The 6,725-nt window shown below is 39.3% G+C and overlaps 1 pseudogene; it reads left to right on the forward strand.

Annotated features, from left to right (window-relative positions):
* The first annotated feature begins 843 nt into the window (after positions 1-843).
* Positions 844-1,386, forward strand: LOC138434679 (DNA primase small subunit pseudogene; annotated as a pseudogene).
* The last annotated feature ends 5,339 nt before the right edge of the window (positions 1,387-6,725 follow it).

The raw sequence follows: 6,725 nt of genomic DNA on the forward strand, positions 1-6,725 counted from the left end.
CTCATTGAAGAGGATATTTACGTTCGCTATCACTCCTTCATCAACCAGAGAGATCTGGAAAGGACGATGTAGACAAGCGTTCTAAGTGCTGGGCTCCCATGACGTTGGCGATATGCACCATAGACAGAGCACTGAAAGATTTAAGATCGTTTCTGGATGTATTTGGAAGGAGACGTTTTCATTGCTGGGTCTGGGATTAAGCAGAAAATTGTCCTCTGAAATATTTTTTGGGATAGTTGAGTTATTGCGGCTAGTTAAAGGTGGTCAGGGCTTCCCCGGTGAGTCAGCAGTAAAGAATCGGCTTGCAGTGAGGAGAGCTGGGTTCGATCCCTGGCTTGGGAAGATCCCCTAGAGGAAGGCATGGCAGCCCACTCCGGTATTCCTGCCTGGAGAATCCCCTGGACAGAGGAACCTCGTGGGCTGCAGTCCATGAGGTGGTAAAGAGTTAGACAGGACTGAAGCAGCTTAGCACAAGCGCAAAGGTTGCAAAGTTCACTTAACTAAAGAAAGTAGTTTTATCAGAAAGTCTATGCTATGCTAAGTCACTTCAGTCGTGTCCGACTCTGTGCGACCCCATAGACGGCAGCCCACCAGCCTCCTCCGTCCCTGGATTCTCCAGGCAAGAACACTAGAGTGGGTTGCCATTTCCTTCTCCAATGCATGAAAGTGAAAAGTGAAAGTGAAGTCGCTCAGTTGTATCCTACTCTTCTCGACCCCGTGGACCGCAGCCCACCAGACTCCTCCGCCCATGGGATTTTCCAGGCAAGAGAACTGGAGTGAGGTGCCAATAAACATAACTTTTAAAAATACATTGACTTGATATGGCTTGGTTGATCAAATATTCTTGAAAACAAGAAAGCTAGAATAAGATTTTAGCCCTTGTTTCTGAAACAATTCATGATGAACTTCAACAGAGCTTCCAACGTCACAGTTCACTTGAGGCTTGGGAGCATTTGAAGAAGGTAGCCGGTAGATGCCAGAATAACATTGAAAATGACAGATGTGGACTCTGGCTGGAGTGAGAGACGCCCCAGTACTGTTTGCCACAGTGGGATATCAGTGTTAGCAAAGGAATCAATCATTGACTAAAGAGACCTTTTAAGTGTTCATCCTAATACATATTGCAGTGTGCTTATTGATCTACAGAAAGTAGATCAATTTACAGTTTCCACCATAAGCTCCATCTGCCATGAGTTGGATACTATTTCCACTAGTGAAGAGGAAAAAGAGAAGTAAGCTGAATCTGATATCAAGCATAGAATCAGAGATTATAAAACAACCAGTCTAGCTCCTTATGCAAAAGTTTCTGAACAGTTTCTTGAAAGTTTAGATAAATTCTCCAAAGAAGTTATCTTTCAGAAGAGTGATTTACAAAAAGACTTCTGAAGATAACAACTCCCTTCAAACCTGTGTGGCTATCTTTTACCTTCAACCAAGAATCAAATACTTCAAACACCATTTCATAAACAGGACAGAACAATGTATGCATTTTTAATGCTCAAAGCAATTCTTTTTTCTTAAATGATTATGTTGAAAATATTCCTGAGACTACCGAAGGAGAGTATCAGTTTTCCTGGAAGGAGCCATAATAGAAAAGATAAGTGGACTGCAGATAAACTTGTAAAATTTAGTATTGTACAAAGATAAATCTAAGATTTCTTATATGAATATGCAGTCCTGCCAGTTGCCATATACAGAGGTAAGTGAGCAGTAATATGTTTAAGACTTTAATCTCAGCTCATTGGATACAGCTTCCATATTTCTGGAGTGAATGTTCTCGGTGAATGAGGGCTTTGTCCGTAAGTCTTAGACACTATTTATATGTGGAAGGTGCATTCAGTCACTCCCTAGTTTTGCTTGCTAATATTTTCATTGGTTAGACTATACCTCACTGTCCATATTTTAAATATTATTTTGAACTAAACATCTAAAGCTACCAAAACTTCAATTCAAACATATAAATTACTAGATTACAACATTAGGGGCTAGTCAAGTTTTTTTTTTTTTTACAACTATCACAGTTGTAGCTCCTAACGTCTTCCCTCAGAGAACAATTAGATTAGCCTACCATAAAGAAGCAGCTTAGAAAAACTAACCAACTTCATTTCATCAATATAAAACCTGTTGTGTTTGTCAAAACACTTGGACTTTCCATTTATTTAGATACTTAAATTGAATGTTAAAGATTTGGTTTTTTCCATGTTATTTTGTGGGATTGATTTTGAAGTGTCAGATTTATTTTGCCTCGGTTTACAACCAGTCTGGACAGAACAGTTGTTTTGGTCTCCATTTTATCTTCTAAGAAACATTGAGAAGCGGGCTATTGGACTAGTGCTTCATAAAAATTGTATTTCCTTTATGGTTGTTTTTTTCTATAGGCACACAGTCTTTTTTAAATTTTTAATCTTGTAGTTTATGTAGAACAAAGTCTGTCATGCAGCCAACAGTCAACACATTGAAATGCCTTGCGTCTCTTTCTCCTTCCTAATTTTTTACAGAAACATTGAAGACTGTGTGCAAAAAAGCAAATACTCTGGACTGTGGTCTGTATATGAGGATCAAGAAAGTGGCTCAGTAAGAAACAGCCTAAATCAGAGTTTATTTTGGACAAAACCCAAATCAGTGTGCCATAGAAGCATTAGGTGAGGTTTTAGCCCCATCTAGTGTCCAGTATATGGAATCACTTCTTAGAGATAAACTTTAACATCTCACAACTGAAAGATGAGGCAGCTAGCATAGGTTGGGCACCGACTCAAAGCAGGTACAGTCAAAGAGACGTTGCTTTGTGCTTCTTTGTTACTATCCTGAAAAACAACCATGCTAAAGAAGCTACTATTAGATCTAAGGAATTCATCAAATACTTACAGGGCCAATCAATAGATGTACTCTTTCATATATCAACTTTAAAAAACAGGAAGTAGAAACCCTGATTTGGTAGAAATAAGAATGGATAGCGATGGCAGGCAGAATGGCAGTAACACCTGGGAATAAGAAATTTTACACATATCTAAGGATAAATTTACATATGCTGAATGAGGTCATATTGTGCTGTTTTTTCCCCTTTCTTTTAGTACAAGTGAAAGATTTCAATATACCCATTTTGAAATTGAACTGAGATAGTACACAAAAAACAGGTAAAACTATACAGTTGCTATGATGCAACTGGTATATCTGATTACATAACTATGGCTATATATGGAAAGAGGCTTAACATCACCAAATAGAGAATAATCTTTACTATATATCAATAGAAATTTTTAAAAATCATGCACGTAGCCAAAATGAACATCCAAAAGTGAAATATTTATATATCACATTCTCATAATATAAACTAGAAAGAATTTTAAGTTTATCATAATTATTTGGGTGTTAAGCATACCCAACTCTTGAACCTACGGAAACAGAAAAATAAAATTAAAAACTAAAAATCAGTGAAAAGGATAATACTTTATAACTGAATGTAGGGGTTATAGAAGAAAGCAGGATTGAGGAAAAATTGTACCTTCACAGTATCCTCACAATTGTTATTAATAAAGAAAGATGAAAAATAGAGAAGTTGGTATGTACCTTAAAGTATTAGAAAAAGAATGACAATCCCAAATAGAGAAGAGAACTAGTAAAGGTGAAAAGGACTGATTTGCTTTATTAAGAAACAATAATATAAAACAAAAACAGGCCTATTTGTGTCTGGTTGGAGGAGCCAAATGCAGTATTATTTCAAAGTTATCCCAGCAAAGTTTTCAGTCTTGACTGTCTCGCAAACCCAAATCAGAGGCATTTTCATGTTTTTAACCATTACCTTTTTCAAAATGTATTGATGCTCTAATTTTGAATTGCCAAAGTGTTTCTTACTACCCAAGTTGGGCCCATCTTAAATGTTTCACATGTGCTGTGCTCTACTGTGCTTAGTCGCTCAGTCGTGTCTGATTCTTTGTACCCCATGGACTGTTGTCTGCCAGACTCCTCTGTCCATGGGGATTCTTTAGGCAAGAATATTGGAGTGGGTTGCCATGCCCTCCTCCAGGGAATCTTCCCAACCCAGGGACTGAATCCAGGTCTCCCACACAGCAGGTGGATCCTTTACCATCTGAGCCACCAGGGAAGCCTATATTCCTGAAAAAGGTTAGGAGTGATTGCCAAACATTTTCTTGTTTGGGGTTAAAAGTGTATATCTTTGGCTTTGTGAGCTGGTTGGTGTTCAGTCTCACAGTCTCATATCTGTCTCAACCACTCAACCCTGCCAATGTTATTCCAAAGCAGCCATAATCAACATAAAAATGAATAAATGGGTCTATGTTCCAATATAAATTTGCTTATAAGAAAAAGAAAAAGAAGAGGGGTATGGGCTGAATTTGGTCTATTGGCTGTGTTTGCTGATCCTGGGTTATAGTTAAACTGATTTCGATAAGTGCATAGCCACCATTAATATGCATGTGAATATATAAGCAAGTTCAGTTCAAAAAGAAATTCATTTGAGGGTATAATAGTGATAATATAATCACAATTACTGTAATATTCATCATTCTGGAAGGACCTTTCCATAGGTCAGGCACTTTCCATAGTGTTTTACATGTAATTTCTCAATATCCACATCAACCCTGTGAAGTAGGTACTGTTATCATTGCCCTATGACAGATGAAAAAACAAGAGTTTAGACACTTAACATTTATTCAATGTTCTAATTAAAAGGTAGCGTTTGGGATTTAAGGTAATCTTTGCAAAGAATAGCAAGAAGAGATAGGAAAGCCTTCTTCAGTGATCAGTGCAAAGAAATGGAGGAAAAGAACAGAATGGGAAGGACTAGAGATCTCTTCAAGAAAATCAGAGACACCAAGGGAACATTTCATGCAAAGATGGGCTCGATGAAGGACAGAAATGGTATGGACCTAACAGAAGCAGAAGATATTAAGAAGAGGTGGCAAGATACACAGAAGAACTGTACAAAAAAGATCTTCACGACCAAGATAAACATGATGGTGTGATCACGCATCTAGAGCCAGACATCCTGGAATGTGAAGTCAAGTGGGCCTTAGAAAGCATCACTACGAACAAAGCTAGCGGAGGTGATGGAATTCCAATTGAGCTATTTCAAATCCTGAAAGATGATGCTGTGAAAGTGCTGCACTCAATATGCCAGCAAATTTGGAACACCCAGTAGTGGCCACAGAACTGGAAAAGGTCAGTTTTCATTCCAATCCCAAAGAAATGCAATGCCAAAGAATGCTCAAACTACCACACAATTGCACTCATCTCACATGCTAATAAAGTAATGCTCAAAATTCTCCAAGCCAGGCTTCAGCAATATGTGAACCGTGAACTTCCTGATGTTCAAGTTGGTTTTAGGAAAGGCAGAGGAACCAGAGATCAAATTGTCAACATCCGCTGGATCATGGAAAAAGCAAGAGAATTCCAGAAAAACATGTATTTCTGCTTTGTTGACTATGCCAAAGCCTTTGACTGTGTGGATCACAATAAACTGTGGAAAATTCTGAAAGAGATGTGAGTACCAGACCACCTGACCTGCCTCTTGAGAAATCTGTAGGCAGGTCAGGAAGCAACAGTTAGAACTGGACATGGAACAACAGACTAGTTCCAAATAGGAAAAGGAGTACGTCAAGGCTGTATATTGTCACCCTGCTTATTTAACTTCTATGCAGAGAATATCATGAGAAACACTGGACTGGAAGAAACACAAGCTGGAATCAAGATTGCTGGGAGAAATATCAATAACCTCAGATATGCAGATGACACCACTCTTGTGGCAGAAAGTGAAGAGGAACTAAAAAGCCTCTTGATGAAAGTGAAAAGTGGAGAGTGAAAAAGTTGGCTTAACATTCAGAAAATGAAGATCATGGCATCTGGTCCCATCCCTTCATGGGAAATAGATGGGGAAACAGTGGAAACAGTGTCAGACTTTATTTTGGGGGGCTCCAAAATCACTGAAGATGGTGACTGCAGCCATGAAATTAAAAGACGCTTACTCCTTGGAAGAAAAGTTATGACCAACATAGATAGCATATTCAAAAGCAGAGACATTACTTTGCTGACTAAGGTTCGTCTAATCAAGGCTATGGTTTTTCCAGTGGTCATGTATGGATGTGAGAGTTGGACTGTGAAGAACGCTGAGTGCCGAAGAATTGATGTGTTTGAACTGTGGTGTTGGAGAAGACTCTTGAGAATCCCTTGGACTGCAAGGAGATCCAACCAGTCCATTCGGAAGGAGATCAGCCCTGGGATTTCTTTGGAAGGAATGATGCTAAAGCTGAAACTCCAGTACTTTAGCCACCTCATGTGAAGAGTTGATTCATTGGAAAAGACTTTGATGCTGGGAGGGATTGGGGGCAGGAGGAGAAGGGGACGACAGGATGAGATGGCTGGATGGCATCACTGACTCGATAAACGTGAGTCTGAGTGAACTCCGGGAGTTGGTGATGGACAGGGAGGCCTGGCATGCTGCAATTCATGGAGTCTCAAAGAGTCAGACACGACTGAGCGACTGAACTGAACTGAACTGAACTTGCTGAGTCCAAGTTGTAAATTGTTGCTATTGTTCAGCCACTAAGTCGTGTCTGAAGTCAAGTTCAACTCTTTGTTACTTCATGAACTGCAGCATGCCAGGCTTTCCTGTCCTTCACTAATCCCTGAGTTTGCTCAGATTCATATACATTGAGTCAGTGATGCCATCCAACCATCTCATCCTCTGTCACCCTCTTCTCCTCTTGCCC

Source organism: Ovis canadensis, chromosome 2, assembly GCF_042477335.2.
Source record: "Ovis canadensis isolate MfBH-ARS-UI-01 breed Bighorn chromosome 2, ARS-UI_OviCan_v2, whole genome shotgun sequence".
In the NCBI taxonomy this organism is placed as follows: domain Eukaryota; kingdom Metazoa; phylum Chordata; class Mammalia; order Artiodactyla; family Bovidae; genus Ovis; species Ovis canadensis.